The sequence below is a fragment of the Bufo bufo genome, chromosome 6 (assembly GCF_905171765.1).
Source record: "Bufo bufo chromosome 6, aBufBuf1.1, whole genome shotgun sequence".
Lineage (NCBI taxonomy): Eukaryota > Metazoa > Chordata > Amphibia > Anura > Bufonidae > Bufo > Bufo bufo.
The window spans coordinates 215,726,345-215,751,630 of NC_053394.1; the positions used below are offsets into that span (position 1 = coordinate 215,726,345).

The 25,286-nt window shown below is 42.0% G+C and overlaps 1 protein-coding gene across 7 annotated transcripts in view; it reads left to right on the forward strand.

Annotated features, from left to right (window-relative positions):
- ZMIZ1 (zinc finger MIZ-type containing 1) overlaps positions 1 to 25,286 on the forward strand; it is a 356,469-nt gene that overhangs the window by 206,617 nt on the left and 124,566 nt on the right. For 5 of the 7 annotated variants that reach the window (XM_040438858.1, XM_040438865.1, XM_040438864.1 and 2 more), the window contains one exon: positions 13,293 to 13,371. The exons of the other annotated variants lie outside the window; for them this stretch is intronic. The gene's annotated coding sequence lies outside the window, so the exon portion shown is untranslated. The remainder of the gene's footprint in view (positions 1 to 13,292; positions 13,372 to 25,286) is intronic. 7 annotated transcript variants of the gene reach the window in all.

Sequence of the window (25,286 nt, forward strand, 5' to 3'; positions counted from 1 at the left end):
ATGCGTCTTTTGCCTTGACAGAAGGAGCCTTAAATGCAGAAGTCAGCTGATAAATCTGTCAGTTTCCTGTACATATAGAACTGCATACAGTGCGTCCACCATTACAAGTCCTGGAGTTTTATGAGCCTCTCACACAGGGTTGTCAGCTGGTGGTTCGGGGCCATATAGACTAAACTGCATTTCTCATGTAAGGTGGCTTAACAATCCGAACGAGATGCAGGCAGAAATTTGGAAAGAATGTTTGTTTTATTCTAAAATCTCAGACCATTCTTGTTCTTTCCTTGGCAGCCTGTGGTATTTTCATGTCATCATAGACAGTGTATTGTTTGTGCCCAGCAGTGGCCTATGATTATCATAGTATCAGTGCTGCCCAAATCCTTATGTTGAGATGATTTTTATCCATCCTTGACTGGGACTGTGATATCCATCTGGTAATCTGAGGAATTTGAATTAATCATTTCTGTTTGAAATACTAAAGCTTTTAATGCATATTCAGTAGACAATGAAACATGAACAGTCTTTTCAGGGGAGTAGGTCTCGTGTACATGGCTGTGCTGGAGTTTTTTTGGTCATAATACAGCAGCCATAGCCTTCTATGGGTCCCTACTGTACCTTCAGATGCTTCCAATTTAATCTCTTAGAAATCTGAAATATAATTCTGACTTTGCTCCTATAGAGGTGTGCTACTAAGGGAGAATAATCCTCTAATACGATGATATAGAGGTCACCACCCAGCGGCAGAGTGCCTATAGGAGCATAGTACGGAGTATCGGGGAATCTGTGTGCTGTCGCACTGCCGTCCACATATGGCTCATGCATGGTATGAGGCAATGTGCTTAATTTGACATAATCCACCACAGATATTAACATTTATAGCCTATATTGTTGTGGGCTCCTCTGCCAAGAGAACATATCAAAGTGAATATTTTCCACCATTTAATACATAGACGCATGGTAAAATCAGCCTGGTAGACAGCAATGTGCAGAAACATCTGATGGCTTTATGAGCCATTTTCTGTGTTGACCCTAAAAAGTCTTTACTAACATAAGCTTGTCTGATGCAGACAGGGTTAATGAAAACAGTGTACTGAATTTCAGACAGAATAAGCTTCAGTCTTCCTTTTCTTTTAGTTTTTTATCAGTGTATTTCAAGTGTACAGCTGATAAACTATTCTGCATAAGGCTTCTATCTGTGATCATCTAACAAAAGCCAGGAGAGATATACTGCACACTTCCCTTTAATGTCTCGCTTTGGCAGCTCTAATAGATCTTAGCAACACTGTAGAACTGAACCCCACAGCTAGCCTTGTGCGCCAGCTTCAGATCAGGATGCACATGTCTTCTGCTGCAGGTATCCCTGTTTGTTTATTGAGCAGCAGGAGCAGGCCATTTATTAGTAAACCATTAACGTGATAGTTCAGGGGAGGAAAGCAGCAACGAAAAATCTGGCTGTGTATGCATGTCTGGCTCATTTCTGATTTAGGGCCAAGGTAAAATGAACGGCAGACGGAAGTAGCACCATGCTTACCACCTTCTGCTCTTCACAAAGTTACATTTAGCAACCACTTTCTGAAAGCCACAGTATGGCAACTGAATAGCAAAATCTCATTTATTCAGGAATAATCCAGTCGTATGTTCCCAAAGACTAACTGCATGATATCTCCATATAGAAATACTGACCCTACAGAATGCTTAAAGCAGACCTTTCAAGGTTTCCCCCTGGCTGTGACACTCTCCGCTGTGCTCATTGAGAATCCCTGGTGTCTCCTCCTCCCTGTACCGATGCTTAGTATTTACATACTGAGCGGGAGAAATACAGGGGGGCACAGCGGGGTGGCAGCATCAGCGGGGTACCCCGCAAGTAAAGGTATTTATCTAGAATAAACAAAAACCATGAAAGGTCCGCTTTAAAGCTTCTGTTAGCATGATCATCCCTATTAAATCAGAAATACTGCCTGGTAGGTTTGATCATGCTGATTAAAATACCTTTTTTGTGTGTATGTTGGGGTACTTTCACACCTGCGTTAGAGGAATCCAGCAGGCAGTTCCATTGCCGGACCTGCCTGTCGGATCCAGAAATCCGTGCGCAAACGGATACCATTTGTTTCAGGATCCGAATGCGGTGTCATCCGGAAAATAGATCCATTATTTATTTATTTTTCACATTTTTAAAGGTCTGCGCATGCACAGACCGGGAAACAGGATCCGGTTTTCAGAGAACACTTGGTACCGGATCCGTCATTAATACATTTCAATGGAAATTATGTGTTCTGGCATACCATGTAGAGATATGGTTTTCAATTCTTAGGCTAGTTTCACACTTGCGGCAGGACGGATCCGACATGCTGTTCACCATGTCGGATCCGTCCTGCGGCTATTTCGCCATGCCGCCGGACCGCCGCTCCGTCCCCATTGACTATAATGGGGACGGGGGCGGAGCTCCGGCGCAGCACGGCGAAAGCCGCCGGACTAAAAAACCTGACATGCAGTGATTTTAGTCCGGCGGCCTTTCGCCGTGCTGCGCCGGAGCTCCGCCCCCGTCCCCATTATAGTCAATGGGGACGGAGCGGCGGTCCAGCGGCACTGCGAAATAGCCGCAGGACGGATCCGACATGGTGAACAGCATGTCGGATCCGTCCGGCCGCGAGTGTGAAAGTACCCTTAGTAAGCTAATACATATGACTGGTTTCTCCGCAGGCACAATATTTGCCTATGAAGAAACCAGTAATAAGAATTAGCTTACTAAGCATAGAAAACCACTATTCTCAGTATGGTAGATGTATAGCTTTGAGGTAAGTGTGCAGCTTTCTTATACAGGGAGTCTCAGGTTCAAGTCCCAAAAGAGAACCCATAATAAAAGGGGCTCTTTATCATATTCATTATGATAATGTATTCTAGAAGGGGCTATTCTAGATCTTATGGACACATTATCATTTACCTTCAATCTAGTGGGAGGACTCGGACAAAGAACTTCTTTAGGGCCCATGGACTTTGCCATATTACAGCTCCATTTTGTACAGAGTCATAATAGGGAACCCGTAACAGTGCACAGTGATTTTACTTTGACACATTTAAACAAAACCTTTTCCATGTTTATAGGGACTTTGTCATTTTTTCAGTCAAACCCACTAAAAAAATATTTTTCTTTATGGCATATGCATGATGGCTATGGTTTGGTTGTCTAATGGGACTATTATTAAGCAAAATGTTTTGAAAACTGCCAACATTTTATCCTTCATCTCCAGGTCAGTAAATATAGTTATTAAACGCTAGATGTCAAACCTAACTATGCACAGCAGTTTATTGTACCTTACTGTTCATTGTAATATTATTGAAAAGTTCATTATAAGCTTTATATAGTTTCTACTTTTTCAAGACTTGTTGTTCTCATTAATTTTTTTTTTACAGTTTATGTGAACATTTTGTAAAAACTCAAACTGAGACGTCTGCTTGTTACACAGCTTGTTAAACTCACTAAGCACTTATAACAAACTTCATGTTAGGAGTCAGTAGGTTGAAAATGTGCTCTTCAACGTATGGGTTTAATTCACCTCTGGGTTATTTAATGAGCTCCTTTCCATGTGTATTAAAGTCTGATGTGGCTATGCAAAGAGGAAAGGAGATGAGAGTCTGTTGGGGGAAGGTGGCTTCTGTGTTCCTTAGAACAATAGTATTTTACAGACTCTAAAACCAAACTGCCCTCCCTGTCTGGCTTTCTTTTCTTCTCCCTTTTTCTTCCTCTATTTCCAAGATTAATTTAACCTGGCTCCTTTCCTAGAAGAGCATCTTAAAGTAAGAGTCCTTTTTACAAATCTTACATGTCATAAAATACTATGGTGAAAGTCTGTGAGACCAATACACTTTTTATGAACATTACTACTATTAAAGTTCCTAGTACCCCTGCATTTTCATTTGTAGGGCCGCTAGAAAGTGTGGCTTGTATGTTAATGGAGCATCTTGCACATCTTTATACCTGCAACCTTACAAAGTTTAATTTGTATACAGAGTCACTATTTATTGGCACTGAAAGTTGGAAAGGAGAATCTGCAAGTGCTGCTTCAGTTTCATTGGGCTGTAATATTATTTTAAAATAATTTAAATATACATTTATTAGACCCTGTACGCCAGAAAACATAATACTTGTGTAAAATTTTCCAACTTTTTGGATGTTTGAAATCCCACTCTCTACTTTTCCAAAAATGGGCAATTGGGGAGCAGGAGATGCAGGGCTGGAGTAGCCGTCCCGTCACATTTGTTATAATCTACACCAGCTCCCTTTATTTCCATTTTGGTGCATGGAGCTGCACAGATGCTCTACAGATTAAGAGGCATGCACCTCTTAATAATTGTGGCATGTCTGATGCCAGCGGGAGATAGATTAAGACCGGTGTGTAATACATTGGTCTTAGTAAATGTTCCCCTTAGTGTTTTTACATTTGAAGTAACACAAAAAAAATAAAGCTCCATTTACATTTAAGATATGCTACTTATTATCCTGTCCATTTTTTAGTACTTTCTAATTGGCTATTAAAGGTTTCAGCGTAATTGGCCAAAAAAGATCAAAGTTATGACTGGTCATTGCACAAGCCACTTTGTCTCAGAATTTCTATGGAGAGGATCAAGTATATGACTGGTTTCCAATGATTAGTGAAGGGTTTATTCTGCCTTCCAAAACCCTGGCTTAATGTAAGTATATGGTAAAGGCAAAATATACTATTCATTGCATAATAACTTGGCCTATATTAGTTATATAGCATATTCTATAGCGCTGTACAGAGATCTGCAACACTCATATCAGTTCCAGATATATACACTAGGGCTAGTTTCATAGGATACCACTTAACCAATGGGGGGTTAGCTTTTGGCTAATAAAAAGAAGAATTCAGATTAGGAGAACATGATTAAAACTAATGCAAGAGAGTAATAAGTATATGGTTACATAAAATCATATTTGTTGCAGACATTTCTGCAACTGAAAGACCAATTCTCTGCATCTTACTGTATTTGGGTCTGCAGCATGTGCATGGATTTCTGCAAGTCTCAGTACGATAAATGGTACAGTCACAAATATTTTTGGAACTAACCTAGCATGCCTGAATACACAAGATGACTGTAATTCACGTATGTCATTTTTTTCCACAGTTTGTGCTGCTAGTGATATTTTGAGTTTTAGCATATGCACTCATGGCAAAAACATACAAATAAATATCAATAAGATTGCTGCATTCGTTTTTTTGAAGGGAAATTTAAAAATTAGAGAAATTTAATTGGTTGTTATAGGCATCTACTTCATTTTTCCCTTGCACTACTTTTGATAATCCTGACTCACCGTGCCCTGTACTCTGTAGCTGAATTTTTGTAATGGTATATTACACAAAGATATGATCTAAGACAACAGTATGTTTACATATTCTTATCCATATTGCTGTGGATCGATAGACATATATCTTGTACATACATTGGGTTGTCCATGTACTCGCCTCTTCTAAACAGGACTACTTCTCTACCCTCATATTGTCTTTTACCTGCAGCCCCAAACAATTATTTAATATCTTTAACTCTGTACCCCATCCCCCAGTGCCCCCTCCTAAACTGCTCATCTCAGCCAAAGACTTTGCCTCATATTTCAAATATAAAATTCTAAAAAAAAACTTCAAACAACAATCTGAACAACTACTCAGTGCTCTTCACACACAACCCAATTTACCATCATCTACTTCCATTCACATTATAACATCTTGAACAACATGTCCATCTCGAACTCTCCTCCTACCTCTTATCCCATTCACTTTTTGATCTGCTAGCTGCCAATACTAAACATTATTTACTCTGTACTCCTCCTTCTCAACCTGTCCTCTGCCTTTGACACAATCGACCACTCTTCTCCTGTTGCAAACCCTTTCATACACCACCTCCTCATCATGCCCTACCATTGTTGGTGTCCCTCAAGGCTCTGTCCTGAGTCCTCTCCTTTTCTCCATTTATACATTAGGCTTGGGACAGTTCATAGAGTCTCATGGATTCCAGTACCACCTCTATGATGATGACACTCAAATCTTCCTCTCTGGCCCAGGTGTCTCTTCTATCTAAAATCCCGAATTGTCTATCAGCTATATCTTCATTCTTTTCCTCCCACTTCGTAAAACTCAACATAGAGAAAACAGAATTCATGATCTTTCCCCCATGCCACTCAGCCTCCCTACCAGACATATCCACTACAAGTCTGCCTTGGGATAACATTTGATTCTGTTTTATCCTACAAACCACACATTCAAAACCTCACCTCCACCTACCGCTTTCAACTCAAGAATAGCTATCATATTTGCTCCTTCCTCACTCCTGAGTCAACTAAAATGCTAGTGCATGCCCCCGTCATCTCCCGCCTAGACTACGGTAACATTCTTCTCTCTGGCCATGCATCTAGCACTCTCACACCCCTTCAATCAATCCTCACGAACAAATCAAATACAGCCTGCAGCTTCTATCTCCCCATATAAAGACTTGTGCCTCAATTTGCACTATGTCAGAACTTTACAGTTTACCCATTTAAAATAGCCATAGCATCACTTTTACACTAAGCTCACTGTCTATACATTGTATTGCACACTAAATGTAAAACAATATTGCATTTTTTTTATTCATCCCCAAGATCAGATCTTGGGGCCAAAACAATATAATCAGCTTGTGTTTTGCTATACGTACACTCTCCCATTCTGTTGCTTATATGAGACAGCCAAGTACATGGCTCTAAGTTTTATGAACAGTAAATATTAAAAGTGAAATCTAAACTGGTAAAATGCAATAAATAATCTTTAATGGAAAAGGCCTGATTCACACAAATTTTAGGTCTGCGTCCTCTCCTGGGGACAGGTCATCAATATGTATTGTCTGCACAACTTCTTTAACATAGCAGCCACTGCACTACACTATTAGTATGGCAATCAATTCTATCACACTACAATTAGAATGGCATGCTACAATAATAGAATAGTACAGTGGTTGTCATATTGACATGTGTATATGAACATTTATAAAGCTAAACCTGTAATTGGCAATAGAAAGCTAAACCTGCAATTGACATGGAATTTTTTCCCCCTCATGTCTATTTTGAGGAAAAAAGTTGCTTTAAGCTTCAATTATCATTACTTCTTGCATTTTCAGACCCCTTGATATTCAGTTTGCAGTCTGTTTCTAGTTTTAGACTTTTCTCACGTGGATGTCATTCTCACTAATAAATGCTGGATTAGTGTGCCCAGGATGCTCCTGTCTCCCCCTTGCAAACTGACTCATATGAGTTTACTCCCAATCTGCAGCTTGTATGAACTGCCCTCCTTAGATTCTTTTGATCTGCCATGTACAACACTCTCCCCCTCTATGCTGCTATCTCTTAAGATGGTTATACATATAAATGTCAGCCAAACTGGCTGATTGTGCTAGGACCAGCCAACCATCTCGGTGCATGGGGGATTTCTGACTACCTCCAGCATATATCGAGGAGATAAGGATTGGGCACTTGAAACCTATGTTGTGATCGTTTTTATTCTCAGGTAGCTGAGCCACTGCTAGATACTTTTATCCCCACTCCCTGTTTGGGACATATGCATGCTCAGCTGAGCAACTGTGTATGGACTGTCTGGAGAAATCGCTCTAGGCAATAGCTATCTAATGTGTATGGTCAGTCTAACACTGAGAGAAGGGTAGTGGACAGGAGAGATATAGCCATCAGGAACTGAAGCAGAGCAGATCTAGTAGCGCCAGCAACCTGGTGAAGTAGTTACACACACCGAAACAAATGCTGAGACATTTTTAAAGGCGACTGTTTAGAAAGGTGTTTGATTTGCATTTAGGAAGCAAATGAGCAATAAAAAAAATCTGTGCAAAGTCGTCCGAAGATAACTCATCAATAAAAATAACTTGGACAACACCTTTAAAGAAAACATGACCAGCTGTGAGCTATTGATATACACATCTCCTGTCTGTATATGTGGAAATAATGCGGGTTATTGTTCATGCCCTGTATTCCAGAATTCTGGCTTTAAAAAGGTCACAAAATAGGGCTTTGTGTTTTTTTTGTATTTTTTTTTGGAGGTCACTTGCATTTTCACACTCACTCTAGTTTTAAAAAGTGGTTGTGTAAGGAGGGTATGGTTAGCTATGTTAATTACTTTGACTCCAGATTTATCACTGCAACTTTTTTTAAAATGGGCAAAATAAGTTGCAAGCTAGCATTTAGAAAGGGTAAAGTTTAACGATGCACAAAATTTAGTACACTATATGCAACTTTTTGATAAACTTGGTGCAAAGTACACCTACGCCAACTCAAGCAAAACTGATTTCACATATTACCTTCATGATAGACTGTCAAACCCTGAAATTGAAAGCTAAAGTGTCTCATAAACATTGCCATTCATGTCCACCACCATAAGCGCTGCCTGCAGAGTTCTGTGACTTCATAGTGCCCTATGATTCCTTTGACAGCATTCCATGAGCAATGGTCATGCCAGGCCCAATAAACCTTAGATTTATTGGTTTTTTTTTTTGTTTTTTTTTTGGGGGGGGGGAACTTGTACTAGATGTGGTTAGCTTAATTGAAATTACAGTAGGCCTTGGATCAATGGCTTTTAGTTAGTAGTTCAAAGACTTTCCCCCCGAAGATTAAAGGGGTTATCCAGTCCCTATAATGACCTCTCTCCTCGAGTCTAGAGCATACTTAACTGCTCCCTGCCACCCGCGTCCGTCCGGATCCCTGCACATCCGCAGCTGCATCTTCCCATTGCGTGGATCAAAACATCTGGCAACGGGGGGGAGCATCCAATAGCAGGCCGCGACTGTGACCAGCCTCCCTAGCGTCACCTGCAATGCGGCTGGTCACCGTCACGGCCTAGTATTGGCTGCTCCCCCATGTCGCCGGATGTTTTGATCCACGTGACGGGGAGATGCAGCGACAATCTCTGTACAGCACTGCTGTGGAATACTGTATCTCTCTAAGCAACAGAAATAATTTTGAAATTACGGTAACCTGTTATTAGCTGACTTGCTAATGGACGGCTGTCAAGTATCCTGACTGACTTCTTCATAGATTGTGATAAGAAACTTCCAGACAAATCATGCACCTCTTATGTTTGTCTGTACATCAGACTGACTTTTTTCAGGAGCTTGCATACTGCCTAATTTTTATTTGTATTGTTTTTCACATTTCCCTTGGTCAGTGCATCTCGCCATCACTTTTCATATTTTTTGTTTCCCTCTAGCCTTTTTATTAGTCCTAGTTGCTTCAAATACCCTTGTACAAGCCATACAGCTATTCCAAACCCAGCAGGGCTGTTATTTCTAATAACGGCTCACATCAGTGGCAAACCTGCTTTCCATTACATAGGGGGGCAGAGTAAGACGACAAATTCTGCATCCCTGCAGACTAGCTGCAGAGCTCCCCCCCCCCCCCCTTTCCCCTTTCCTCTTCATAGTTATTTTAAATAATTTCAATAATCATTAAAAAGGATAAATTGAATGGCAGTTTGACTTTGCCCCATAGCTACACAGCTTCCATGAGCCTTCTAAAAGCACATTAGCGGTCTGTTCATAGACCACTGATTAGCTAATCTGATGACTGCAGGACAGCATCTTCACAATTACTAGTGCTGCAGTGTTCAATTCTGTACAGATTCAGCTTTATGAAGGATGGAGCCGCAAATTGGTGGTCACTGTAATCACCAGAATGATGCGGATGAACCGTTTACCAAACCGACATTTGTGTACAGCAGTTGGCTTAGCAAAGGGTTAACTGGTGGGGCTGGGGAGACCAAACATTTGTATGGCCTGTTGGCAGTTCGTTGTGGCAGATATACTGCTCTCCTCTAGCTTCCCACTGATAGCACACTGCTGAGGTGTAGATTCATGACTTGTCTTCCCTCCACCCCTCCAGTGTAACAATTGTGGCATTGTTTGAGAGGATCTGCTCTCAGAAATGTTCTTCTGTTCACAGGCGTCCTCCACAACTTTCTCTAAAGAGAACATAAAGCTGCCTTTCGTGTGTTAAAAGTGCTAGGGAGCAATGTTTTATTAGGAAATGATTTTCCAGGATTTTAGTGGAACACACGGGGTGGAGGCAGTGCTCATCCTCGCTGACCTTGTGTTTTGCCTTAAAGACATTCTCTGCTTTGAGAAGAGAAGAACCTTTTTTTTACACCAGCAGAAGAACAGAGCTATTGACATGACTGTCTGCAAATATTTTACTTTGCCAGCTCTTAATGTGGAGCTCTTTATTTATTAAGCAGAGAATGGTTAGGAATGGGAGTGCTGTATCGAATTTATTCTGGTAAATATATTACAGCAGTATCCCCATTTATAATGGGAATTTAATATATTTACTTATGGTCCATTTTAGCTACCACAGCATGGCATAGGTAGACAGGCATTGCCCCCATCATCTACTGTAGCGGGCACAGCACTCAGGAGAATTTCTACTGTGAATATTTTGAACATCTGGAATATGTTGATTAGCTTATTTAAAGGGTCATATCCATCTTGTACATCTCTAGTATATGCCACCAATGTCAGATAGGTGGAAAGGAAAAAAAAAGGTAAGGGCAGGGCATACACACATGTCGTCTGTCCACTTCTGTGGAAATTATCATGTGACCCCCACAGAGCCTGATGAGACTTGATTATTGAGGAAGAGAAGGATTTGAGTAAGCCTATGCCCATAGATCATCTGTGGTTAGTTCGGGAACAACCTCACTGCCCAGTCCCTTCAAAAACTGTGTGCAAGTGTACCTAGAAGAACTGATGCTGTTGTGAAGACAAAGGGTGGTGACCAATATTGATTTGATTTAAATTTCTCTTTTGTTTATTCACTTGGTATTTTGTTAATTGATAAAACTAAACTTTTAACACTTCTATGTTTGAAAGCATTCTTACTTTGCAGCAGTACTGTATTTGTGCCTAAGTTTGTTTGCTAATAGTGGTTACAGCCTTTAATATGCAAGTAGACCACAGAGGCAGTTAGGATGTCATTCACAAATTACTGGCTGTATTAAAGTAAATGACCACCTTATTACCACCATGTCCTTTTAGGTGCAAAATTCTGTGCTGATACATTTCTTAAAGTGATTGTCCCATGAACAGTATTCTACAGTTTTCAAACCAGCACCTAGATCTGAATACTTTTGTACTTTTGTAATTGCATATAGTAAATGGGGTACAGCCACTGAGTTATTCAATAAAAATGCATCTATAGCGCCACCTGCTCTTTGATCTTTTTCTTATTTCTTTGACCTGCCCACTGAGATGGCCGCACATGCTCAGTCTCATCCTTCAACTGCCTCCTGAGTTGTTAGGGACAAAGCTGCAGCAGAATGGGCACACTCCCTGAGCTGCATCAGAAAAGATGAGCTACCAGGCTGATAGAAATCTAGATTTCTGGATCCATGTGAGGTACAGGGCTGGTTCTAGCTTTGTTAGAAAGAGACTGTCATGTACTATCTGATGTCTGATTTTTTTTTTTTTTTTTTTACAATATTCATAGAATGACCCCTTTAATCTATCTTTATAGTGGTTGGAGCTTCGTTTTTCTGATATTGAACTTTAAGTCCTCATTTATTTTGACTATAAGGTTAAAATTCTGGCACCACTTGGGGGAGCTTACTACATACTGTTGGTGTGTGGTAAACCTATATGTACCCCCATAGTGCAGTCAGAATGTTATTAATTAACTGTATGCCATGAAAGTTTTTTTTTTTGACAGTACCTGCAAGTGAGTGTCAGGGCTTTTATGCAGACTTATCGGCATTGTCCTGTTGTTGTTGTTCCCTAAGGCCCCTTTCACACGGGTGAGAATTCCACGCGGGTGCAATGCGTGAGGTGAACGCGTTGCACCCGCACTGAATCCGGACCATTCACTTTAATGGGGCTGTGTACATGAGCAGTGATTTTCACGCATTACTTTCACGCAGCTCTATATTGTGCGTTTTTCACGTTTAAGTGAATGGGGCTGCTTGAAAATCGCAAGCAAGTGCGGATGCGGTGCGATTTTCACACAGGGTTGCTAGGAGACTATCAGGATGGGGACCCGATCTTTATTATTTTCCCTTATAACATGGTTATAAGGGAAAATAATCGCATTCTTAATACAGAATGCTTAGTAAAATGTCCATTGAGGGGTTAAAAATAATAAAGAAATTTAGCTCACCCCATCCACTTGATCGCGTACCTGGCTAAAGGACCTTTGATGATGTCACTGTGCTCATCACATGGTCCATCAACATGGTGATGGACCATGTGATGAGCACAGTGATGTCATCAAAGGTCCTTTAGCCAGGCCCTGAAGAAAGTAGAAAGAAGAGAAGATCGCGATCAAGTGAATGGGGTGAGTTAAATTTATTTATTTTTAACCCCTCAATGGACATTTCTGTATTAAGAATGCTATTATTTTTCCTTATAACCATGTTATAAGGAAAAATAATAAAATATTCTGGGAAGAAGTCTGGGTTCGGGTCTGGGTACCAAACATGCCGAGGTTTTGCACACGCGTGGAAAAATGTGCATTTTCCCGCAACACACCCGCATCTTGTCCGGCCCTCACACGCGACGCCCGTGTGAAAGAGGCCTAATACTTGCCTCCAGACCGAAGCTTCTATTTAAAGAGTTTCGGTATTTTTTTATATTGGTAGCCTATCCTCAGGATGGGCCATCAATATCTGATCGGTGGGGGTTTCACACTCAGCTGTTTAGGATTAACGCCGCCACTGGAAGCAGGGGTCAGAAATACACCGCTATATCCATTGTTTAGTGGACAGAGTTATTACAGCACTGCTCCCACTGAAGTGAATGGATGCAACACTGCAGTTACATCCAAAGTTGCTTAGTTCAAAGCTTCGGAATAATACTGTACAGAGATCCGTCTCTGGCGTGTGACTTCGGTAGTTGATTTTTAAAGTGGAAAACCATTTTGAAACGTGGATCCGAACTTGGCTTCAGTTCCGAAGTATAGCAATTTGTAAATGCATCCATACTGATAAAATGGAACCCATCAATGTACTAGAATTTGATGAGCGCATTTTTCATAGAGGTTGATGTGATTTTGGGGATCATAAGCATAATTAAATTTAATTTTTCTACATTATTGTGGAGTCTTTATAGTAGAAAGCATTATTTCTGATTTTACTGTTGTACATTATTTTCTTCCATGTTCCCTAAACATGTATTGATCATATAATCGTGTAAAATTTCTGTACAACATTGCTACACAAAATTATACAATCATTTAATTGTATTTGTCTTGCAATTTATTTCAGGAGAATGGATTTAGAAAAGTGAAAGCCGTAAAGGAAGCATTAAATAGCCTGAAGGGAAAAAGTGCATTAGGAAATGCAGGTGAGCATCTCCTGTAAACACCCTAAAGCTAATGGACAAAGTTACATGACGTATACCTGGGAAAGAAAATGTTGCCTTCATTGTTATGACTTGTAGGAACAGTTGGTATTTAGCAAATTTAATTATGTCCTGATCAAAGCATATAAATTCTGATCTGTAGATAATTGTATTTGCTTGGCAATAAGTGGCCATTGATGCGCTGATAATTTAGTTGTCAGACATAACATATTGAATATTTATCAGACATTAAAGGGGTAGTCAAATATTGAAAAACACATGGATCCCTTCTTACAAAAACAGTGCCACATCTGTCCACAGGTTGTGAGTGGTATTGGAGCTAAGCCCTTTTGCTACACCGGACAGGTTCTGGAAGAAAGCAGCCATGTTTTCCTAATTGTACCCAGCCCCTTTTCACTGATCACTGTTCGTAGCATGTATAGTAATATTTGTAGCATGTAACAGCAGTTACACTACAGATACCTGAGCTGATATTGCATGTTAGGTGAATTGACATGTGGAATCAATAGACTGAATAATAAAGCTAAGATTTGACCAACGTATATCAGTCTTGATTCGCTGAATATAATTCATGTTTGGCTCCGTTTTTTCCATGCGTATTGTGCGTGGCCTGTTTTACTTGCGGAACAAGCTGAGATTATTTTCACCAGCTAGTTGTGAGCATCTGCTGCAGCATTTGATCATCACAGATGTGAATTGAATTATATCAGTAGAGTATATGTCACCTTAACCTTGGAAATGCCAGACGCCCATTTACGTTCTTGCAGATGAGAATGGAGACACAGATATCATATTGATCTGAATTGGTTTTCTCGGAAGAATGCTAGAGTGACGGGAGTCAGTCAGATCATGAAAGGGCTTTTAGGGTTGGACGCCAGTCAACATAAGATGAGCTTAAGCCTCTGATTCACGGGAAGAAATGAATACAGTATGAACTGCTGATCACTGAAGTGGGGGGAGGAGGAGGAGGTGTAGGCTCTCAGTGCTTGTGAGAAATGCAGGTCCTCATAGGTCACATGGTCTGGTCTCCTTTTACTGGTGGAGAGGAGAATGTGCTCTGTGGTATTTCCTGAGACTTCATAAACACAGGAGGAACATGAGGGGGTTGGGGCGAGAGACTCAGGAGCGAAGGTGGCAGCACTGCTTTATCATCTATAAAATGTACAATCAGATAATGATGCCAAGATCTGTTGTTTAAAGGTCACTCGACAAGTATGGCAGGCGTTTTCTTTATTTAACCTACTGTAAATGCTTTATTATAACATGAATTGCTTATAAAAACCATTATAAATCGGGCACTATTCATAAAACATTAAAGGCTGTACAATCAAAAGCTTTCCATCCACTATGTTTTAAACATATTTTGAGTTACTAGTCAAAGCAGGCAGGATTGATGAAGTCCTCGGGCAAAAGATGGTGGGGCCCCCACCCTAGTAGCAGCGCCATAAAATGCACACCGGACAGTAGGGAATTGTCAGATGTCTCTGATGTTGTTAGCAGGGTCTGATAATACTCTAATGTACATAAGTTCCTAACTTCATTGTCCCCCATTATCTTTTGTTGGCTCCTCTATTCAAAGGCTGCCAGATGTTTCTGACATCTGCTGCTGCTGCATCCCTTTTTCCATATGGCAATAAATGTGCATGCCCAACCGCTGGATTTCTTCTAGTTACCAGTGCATGACGTAGATAGGAGCTCCCCCATAGCAATTAAAGGGTTTGTCTCACTTCAGAAAATGGCATTTATCTTGTAGAGAAAGTTAATTTAATGAAATTTAACAACCAGCACAATCCTTACAAAGAATGTTGCAACATGAAAGAGCTGTTGTAATGCTCCTGATGTCTCATGCTTCTCATTGAACATGTATGGTCAGTTTTTAACCCCTTAATGACCAGCGCCATACATGTACGACGCTGGCCAGGTCTTTAAAGATGGCGGGCGCCATAGCCGCGGGTGGTTATCTGCTTCTTATAGCAGACACCCACGGCTCCTGTCTACAACCGGCAGTAATGCCAATCTCTGACATTTAACCCCTCAGATGCCGTGGTCAATCCTGACCACGGCATCTGAGCGCACTGAAAACCAAAAGCACGCGCTTCCGATTATTCTCCGGCTCCACTGTCAGCGATCGGAGGAGTCGGAGCGTGTGTGCAGCAGCCCCTGTCTTTGTGAATGACAGGAGGCTGCTGCATAGTATTTCCTATGGAGCACCTTGCCTGTAATAGGGCTCCATAAAAAAGCAGTAAAATCATCATAGATTCCAATGCAAGTGCATTGGAGTCTATGATAATAGCAATCTAATGATTGCATGTTATAGTTCCCTATGGGAACTATAAAAAAGTGTAAAAAAAAAGTTTGAAAAAATTATTAAAATCACCCCCCTTTTCCCAAAATAAAAATTAAAGAACTAAAAAAATTACATATCATGGGTGTCGCGATGTGCGAAAACGCCCATAGTATAAAAATATATTCGCCATACGGCAAAGAGCAAAACGGAAAAAAGCATCCAAATGGCAGATTCGCCGTTTTTGTTTGCTTCATTTTCTACAATTTTTTTTTATAAAAAGTCATACACACCCCAGAATGGTATCAGTGAAAAGTTCAGATCGCCCCACAAAATGAGCCCCCATACAGCTCCGTACACATAATAAAAAAAAAATTTTTGATCACTATCAAAACGTAAGACAAACTATACATAAGGTATCACTGGATTAGTACTGACCTATAGAATAAAAGTAACTTTTATCGTATATCGATCGTCTTAAATAAAACCTGTAAAACTGTGGTGGAATTGCTTTTTTTTTTTTTTTTTGCAATTTCACCCCATTTAGAATTTTTTCCCCACTTCCCACTATATCATATGCAATATTAAATGGTGGCGTTGGAAAGTACAACTTGTCCCGCAGAAATCAAGCCCTCATATGGCTATGTGAACAGACAAATAAGAGTTACGGCTCCGGGGCTGAAAGGGTTAATGACTTTAATAAGCAATGAGGAAAAAAATGTGTATGATTGTTCAACCATCAACCTACTTCTATATAATGTGTAAACCTTGTATAATCTGCTCTTCTGCACATATTAATATACACTGCTCAAAAAAATAAAGGGAACAAAAAAATAACACATCCTAGATCTGAATTAATTAAATATTCTTCTGAAATACTTTGTTCTTTACATAGTTGAATGTGCGGACAACAAAATCACACAAAAATAAAAAAAAATGGAAATCAAATTTCTTAACCCATGGAGGTCTGGATTTGGAGTCACACTCAAAATGTAAGTGGAAAAACACACTACAGGCTGATCCAACTTTGATGTAATGTCCTTAAAACAAGTCAAAATGAGGCTCAGTAGTGTGTGTGGCCTCCACGTGCCTGTATGACCTCCCTACAACGCCTGTGCATGCTCCTGATGAGGTGGCGGACGGTCTCCTGAGGGATCTCCTTCCAGACCTGGACTAAAGCATCTGCCAACTCCTGGACAGTCTGTGGTGCAACGTGACGTTGGTGGATAGAGCGAGACATGATGTCCCAGATGTGCTCAATTGGATTCAGGTCTGGGGAACGGGCGGGCCAGTCCATAGCATCAATGGCTTCGTCTTGCAGGAACTGCTGACACACTCCAGCCACATGAGGTCTAGCATTGTCTTGCATTAGGAGGAACCCAGGGCTAACCGCACCAGCATATGGTCTCACAAGGGGTCTGAGGATCTCATCTCAGTACCTAATGGCAGTCAGGCTACCTCTGGCGAGCACATGGAGGGCTGTGCGGCCCTCCAAAGAAATGCCACCCCACACCATTACTGACCCAATGCCAAACCGGTCATGCTGGAGGATGTTGCAGGCAGCAGAACGTTCTCCACGGCGTCTCCAGACTCTGTCACGTCTGTCACATGTGCTCAGTGTGAACCTGCTTTCATCTGTGAAGAGCACAGGGCGCCAGTGGCGAATTTGCCAATCTTGGTGTTCTCTGGCAAATGCCAAACGTCCTGCACGGTGTTGGGCTGTAAGCACAACCCCCACCTGTGGACGTCGGGCCCTCATATCACCCTCATGGAGTCTGTTTCTGACCGTTTGAGCAGACACATGCACATTTGTGGCCTGCTGGAGGTCATTTTGCAGGGCTCTGGCAGTGCTCCTCCTGTTCCTCCTTGCACAAAGGCGGAGTTAGCGGTCCTGCTACTGGGTTGTTGCCCTCCTACGGCCTCCTCCACGTCTCCTGATGTACTGGCCTGTCTCCTGGTAGCGCCTCCATGCTCTGGACACTACGCTGACAGACACAGCAAACCTTCTTGCCACAGCTCGCATTGATGTGCCATCCTGGATAAGGTGCACTACCTGAGCCACTTGTGTGGGTTGTAGACTCCGTCTCATGCTACCACTGGAGTGAAAGCACCGCCAGCATTCAAAAGTGACCAAAACATCAGCCAGGAAGCATAGGAACTGAGAATTGGTCTGTGGTCACCACCTGCTGAACCACTCCTTTATTGGGGGTGTCTTGCTAATTGCCTATAATTTCCACCTGTTGTCTATCCCATTTGCACAACAGCATGTGAAATTGATTGTCACTCAGTGTTGCTTCCTAAGTGGACAGTTTGATTTCACAGAAGTGTGATTGACTTGGAGTTACATTGTGTTGTTTAAGTGTTCCCTTTATTTTTTTGAGCAGTGTATATAGCTGGAGGTACACCTCTCAGATGTCCATATGTTGCTGTCTATCAGTGACTGCAGGGAACTGGATGGTGGAGGTCCCTGGTCAATTGCCTGTTTTTCCTCACCACCCCAGTAACCCGCCATGACAGCAGGACATCGTATTCTTTTTTTGTACAGTAGTAACAGCAATTTAGAGACCATCATTCATGTATTTATTATATTTGGTAATTCAGCTCTTTTGGAGAATAGCCCCTGTGTTCTGTGCAGGGTTTCAGGCTTCTGCAGAAAGTGCTGCAAACTGACAAATGGTGAGAGCAACTATTTTCTTTGTTTGCATTGCCATTCATTTCTAGGTTTAGTCTTCCTTTAGTTATTGGCCAGTTGTTCTCTAATGCCTCCAATAACTTCCATGTTTAGCTCAATCACTGGAGTTGGACGCTACTTTGAGAAAAGCAGGATTCTGTTGGTACATTTCCAAACAAAGATTTAATGTCTATCGGCAGGTTTTCGGTGTAGGTTTATTGACTGTATTAATTGTAGGGTTCTAAATACATAAATCCCAGCTAGTAGAAGATGTGAACAAGGTGACACTTTGCTCAAACCTAACAATTTACCCCATTCTCTTTAAGGGCTCATGCCCACGAACGTAAGGGCTCCGTACCCATGCTGCGGAGCGCAAATTGCAGTCCGCAATGCACTGGCACCGACCGCGCGGCATCTGCATGCAGATCGCGGACCCATTCACCCTACGGTCCGCACCGCAAAAAAGTAGTGCATGCACTCCTTTTTTGCGGTGAGGAGGCACGGCCAGAAACACCACAGAAGCACTCCGTAGTGCTTACGTGGGGTTCCGATCCGTGCTTCCGCACCGGATTTGCGTACCCAAGTGAATGGGTCCGCATCCGTGATGCGCAATGCACACAGCTGGTGACCCGTGTATTGTGGAACCGCCGCATGCGGTCCGCAGCATGGGCACGGAGCCCATACGTTCGTGGGCATGAGCCCCAAGACTGATAGAGAAGACAGCTGTAAAATCTATTCCCTCTGAAATCAATAGATACCTGCTTGGATTTTCATGTTGGGGGTTTTGTTGAAGAAAGGTCAGCTGAAGGTTATGGTGTGAAGTGCCTTATTGGAAGAACCAGAGTCCAACATGATTCTCAGACCTTTACATCCAGTTGAAATATGCAGGCATTAGGATCATCTAATTAGTGTTATCTTGATTTACTAATAATGTTAATGACAATATATGTTCATTGGCAAGTTGTTCAGCATTCATTTAGCATCTACTGCCACATACAAGTATGCCTCTCCACTTCCTTTCAGTTTGATGGGGAAATCGTTAATTGCATTTTTATTTAATTTGTTGCTTTTCTATGCACATTTTGTTTTCTTATTATTATTACTATACATAGTTATGTATTTACCTCCTTTTCAACACCATCTTACCCCATTCTGAAGGAGAATCCACAAATCTACCAGACTTTTAGAAGCAGAGGAATATTTCCTCTTAGATCAACCTGATATAGTTGTGTTGCTGCACCTTCGGGAAAGGAAGCGAAGGGCCTAGGCGGAAGATGAGCTGCAGATGCTGTTCATTTTGCCTCCCTCTTTGAAGACCTCTTAAAAAAGAATTTACACTGCAAGCAACCCCCATCTGCTATTCCTTTGCCGGGCTTCCTACTTAACCCATTTCAGTGTTGTAAAGGACAATGATATATTACATCAACTTCCCAGCAGAGATGCAGTCATAAATAAGACACTCTGAAGTCAATATACATGCTGGTGGGATCAGCTTGTCTGACTGTGATCAATTCTATCCTCTACCTGCTTTACCCCTCCTTGCCAGTGGGAGTGATGAACTAGCTAGTGGTGATCATAAAATATATTTTTCATATTGTACTGGGGTATTAAGAGCTTTCGTCTAATGTAGAAGTCTGGGTCTGTAGAATCTCTTACTGAGCTTTCTAGTGGAGGATTGAGAGAGGTAAATGACACAATTAGCAAGGTGCTGAAATGTTCGGGATCTTGCAGCTCGCTGCACCGTTAGAGGAGAAGTGTACTAATGCCACTATATTGAAAACATTCTTTTCAGAGAAGGTTTTAATAAACCCATGAAAATAGTGTTCTGGTGGTTAGTGTACCACACCCTTATTTTGGAGGCAAACCTTGTGTTAACGATTGAAAATTAGAGAAATTTGGGGGAAAATACCAAGTCTTATGTGCAAGATATTTTCCACCGACTGCTGCCTATACTTCAAAACACTGAACTCTTGATATTGATTTACCGGTAACTGTTACCTTTTTTGCTCATGTGTCATCTGCCTAAATTCTGTTCATTCCATTTTGTTGAATATCTGCTTACCTACATTCATTCAGAGTCTTTATTGTTTTTCCTCTTCAAAGTGGCTGTTTAATGAACATGTCATGAACCCCATTTTGAAATGAAGTTGGTCCAGCTATAGACCTTTAGTTGTGGCTGCTACAGAGGAAATGTATCATTTATAGGCGACCGAGTTCTTCACTGTGGTTTGTAGCAGGGTCCTCAGCAGATGGGGGCTATGGCCAGTCCACCCCTATCTGGAACCCCCAGGGGGTCACCTTTGCCCTCCTTAAGTCCATTGGTCAGGTAGCTAATGATGTGGTGCTCCCAGGGTTAATTTATGCTTTATACGTGCAAGCTTATTCTAATCACTGGGGCTTGCTGACGCAATTGATGTGGCATAACTAAATTCTAAACTCATGAGACAATGTCATTGTTTAACTCTAGAAAAACTGTCTGCATTGAGACCTGCGCCATTAAACAGCAGGTATCTTTACCTGAGCTTTCATACAAGCATGCACTTGGTTTTGCACCATACTGCTGATGTCGCCTGCGGCCAAGTTGGCTAATTATTTTTCCCAATGCTGTTTTTAGATTTACTGTATATGAAAAGAGAGATTTCAGGCTGAGAAGTAATATTGTAATTCCACTAAATCTAAGGGTAGTTATGAATGAGCTCTGATTCTGTAGGCACGCTTTCTAGTTGTCTTGAAGAGAACAAAATGTATAATTGATAATATAGTTTAAAAAAAATGCAATTTATAGTGTATCTACATTTTTGTATACACTTTATTAAAACCTATTCTAAATGTCATAAAATGAATTTTTGTAATATGCATTTTCATTTACTTTTAAAAATAGGCACCTGACGTTTAGGTATATATATACCTATCTATAGAGCTTTGGAACTGACATGTTAACTGTGTATGGATTCTTTTGTGGGGCTGCAATGAGCGATGTATACGCAGGAGCACACATCGCTGATGCCTGTGCCTGCTCTGCTCTGCTAAAGCCTGGCATAGCACATCCCCGATGGACTATGTAAGGTTTTAGTGGAGTAGGCACAGGCAGGGGCTCTGCTTAGCTCATTACTGCTATTGCCAGGCTTTAGCAGAGAAGAGCAGACATTGGCATGTGCAGCGATGTGTGCTCCTGCCTCTACAGAAGAATCTGTACACCGTACGCCACTGGCATGTCAGCGGTGCACAAGTGTATGGATTTCAAAGCACTATAGGCACTCAACTTCAGGTGCCTATTTCTCATGGAAAACAAAAACGTATATAAAACAATTTATATTTCATGATATTTAGAATACGTTTTAATAAAGTTTATTCCAAAGTTTAGTTACACTTCAAAAACTGACATTGAGAATAGAATGTCCTACTCAATAATTGACCGCCTGCCCTGTATGAGCATATATACAATTATAGCTGTCAATTAGTGAGTAGGATCATCCACTGAACTAGAGTGGACAGAGATTTAGAAATTACAGGTTATACTGACTGTTTTCCCACAAAACCACATAATCAATCAGCTCAGCTCATCCCACTTTATAACATACTGCCTGCAGATTGAACTGCATCTTCAGCTTGACAGCTTCCCTTTAGGGCTCTGTTCACACAGGCAAAAAATGCTATGTATTTGTTTGTGTAAAACAGGTGTTTTACACAGCATAATAAGCCTTCAAAATGTTGTTAAAGCTTCCCATTTCCCTTTTTAATGCACATGGGCATGTATTTTTATGCAGCTGTTTTAAAAAACATGTTTCAGAAGTGGCATATGGCCTTAGGAATGCCTTCTCCATTGAAGTCCATGAAAACTGTAAACCTACTGAGGAATAGGAGGCCTATCTCAAGTGTATTTGGGGTTTACGCCACCAAAAAGACCTGTTTTCAGATGCTGCATATGCTTCTGATTGTTCTGCGGAATCTTTTTTTGCCATGTGAGCATACTATAAAGGTATAGTCTAAGGCTACATGCACACGACCATTGTGTGTTTTGTGGTCCGCCAATTGCGGATCCGCAAAACACGGATGGCGTCCGTGTGCGTTCCGCAATTTGTGGAACGGCACAGACAGCCATTATTATAACTGCCTATTCTTGTCCCAAAACGGACAAGAATAGGACAGGTTATATATTTTTTGCAGACCACGAAATGGAGCAACGGATGCAGACAGCATGCAGAGTGCTGTCCGCATCTTTTGCGGCCCTATTGAAGTGAATGGGTCCACATCCAAGCCGCAAAAACTGTGGCTCGGATGCGGACCAAAACAACGGTCGTGTGCATGTAGCCTAGGATTACAAAAAAGTCTGATTTTTCTTTCCCAGAAATCTTGTCCATAAGCAGCGTTTGGTTTGCACTTCATTCCCATTCACTGGAAATTGGAAAAAAATGGCCTTTTACAATTATGAAAAAAAGTTTGCCTAAAAATACAGAAGAAATTTTTAAATCAAAATGATTTATTTATACATAAGAGATTATTTCTATATAAGGCCTCTTTCACATGAGCATGGCAGATTGGCTCCGGATGTGTTCAGGGTGCGTTCAGTGAAACTCGCACCATTTTGCAAGCAATTTCAGTCAGTTTTGTCTGCAATTGCGTTCAGTTTTTTCCGCTCGGGTGCAATGCGTTTTGATGCGCTTTTAACACTCTTGATAAAAAAACTGAAGGTTTACAAACAACATCTCTTAGCAACCATCAATAAAAAAACACATTGCATCCGCACTTGCTTGCAGATGCAATGCGTTTTTCACTTGAGCTCCATTCACTTCTCTGGGGCCAGGGCTGCGTGAAAAACACAGAATATAGACCATGCTGCATTTTTCACGCAACGCAGAACTGATGCGTGAAAAAACGCTCATGTACACAGACCCATTGGAATTAAATGAATGGGTCAGGATTCAGTGCGGGTGCTATGAGTTTACGTCGCACATTGCACCCACGCGGAAAACTTGCTCGTGTGAAAGGGGCCTAAGAAATATGACTTATCTTGTATTTTGTGGCAGATTTTTCAGTGCAGAATCCACAACAAATCTGACCGCAAAACACGGCACGTTCGTGTGAACAAGCCCTTTCGTTTCGATGGTTACAGACCACCCTGCAATCCATCAGCAGGCGCTGTAATATGTACGGTAGAGTGCTTGGTAAGCTGCGAGAAGGCTGTGGCGATCAGAGCAGTGCCGGTGCCTTCTCAAACAGAGGTTCTGGATGTCGGATTCCGCCGATCAGATACTGAGGATAGGTCATCAGTTTGTAAAGTCTTGGAAAACCCTTTTAACCTCCTCAGGACCGCCGTACGCAGGATTGCGTCTTTGCGGCGGTCCTGTTGTTCTGGGTGGACGCGCCGGTGCGTCCTCTCGCGAGACGCGAGACTTCCTGTGAACGCGCGCACACAGGCGCGCGCGTTCACAGGATCGGAAGGTAAGCGAGTGGATCTCCAGCCTGCCAGCGGCGATCGTTCGCTGGCAGGCTGGAGATGTGATTTTTTTTAACCCCTAACAGGTATATTAGACGCTGTTTTGATAACAGCGTCTAATATACCTGCTACCTGGTCCTCTGGTGGTCCCCTTTGTTTGGATCGACCACCAGAGGACACAGGCAGCTCAGTAATATGTTGCACCAAGCACCACTACACTACACCCCCCCCCCCCCCCCCCGTCACTTATTAACCCCTTATTAGCCCTTGATCACCCCTGATCACCCCATATAGACTCCCTGATCACCCCCCTGTCATTGATTACCCCCTGTCATTGATCACCCCCCTGTAAAGCTCCATTCAGATGTCCGCATGATTTTTACGGATCCACTGATAGACTGATCGGATCCGTAAAAATCATACGGACGTCTGAATGGAGCCTTACAGGGGAGTGATCAATGACTGTGGTGATCACCCCATATAGACTCCCTGATCACCCCCTGTCATTGATTACCCCCCTGTCATTGATCACCCCCCTGTAAAGCTCCATTCAGATGTCCGCATGATTTTTACGGATCCACTGATAGACTGATCGGATCCGTAAAAATCATACGGACGTCTGAATGGAGCCTTACAGGGGAGTGATCAATGACTGTGGTGATCACCCCATATAGACTCCCTGATCACCCCCTGTCATTGATTACCCCCCTGTCATTGATCACCCCCCTGTAAAGCTCCATTCAGATGTCCGCATGATTTTTACGGATCCACTGATAGACTGATCGGATCCGTAAAAATCATACGGACGTCTGAATGCAGCCTTACAGGGGAGTGATCAATGACTGTGGTGATCACCCCATATAGACTCCCTGATCACCCCCCTGTCATTGATTACCCCTCTGTCATTGATCACCCCCCTGTAAAGCTCCATTCAGATGTCCGCATGATTTTTACGGATCCACTGATAGACTGATCGGATCCGTAAAAATCATACGGACGTCTGAATGCAGCCTTACAGGGGAGTGATCAATGACGGAGGTGATCACCCCATATAGACTCCCTGATCACCCCCCTGTCATTGATTACCCCTCTGTCATTGATCACCCCCCTGTAAAGCTCCATTCAGATGTCCGCATGATTTTTACGGATCCACTGATAGACTGATCGGATCCGTAAAAATCATACGGACGTCTGAATGCAGCCTTACAGGGGAGTGATCAATGACTGTGGTGATCACCCCATATAGACTCCCTGATCACCCCCCTGTCATTGATTACCCCTCTGTCATTGATCACCCCCCTGTAAAGCTCCATTCAGATGTCCGCATGATTTTTACGGATCCACTGATAGACTGATCGGATCCGTAAAAATCATACGGACGTCTGAATGCAGCCTTACAGGGGAGTGATCAATGACTGTGGTGATCACCCCATATAGACTCCCTGATCACCCCCCTGTCATTGATTACCCCTCTGTCATTGATCACCCCCCTGTAAAGCTCCATT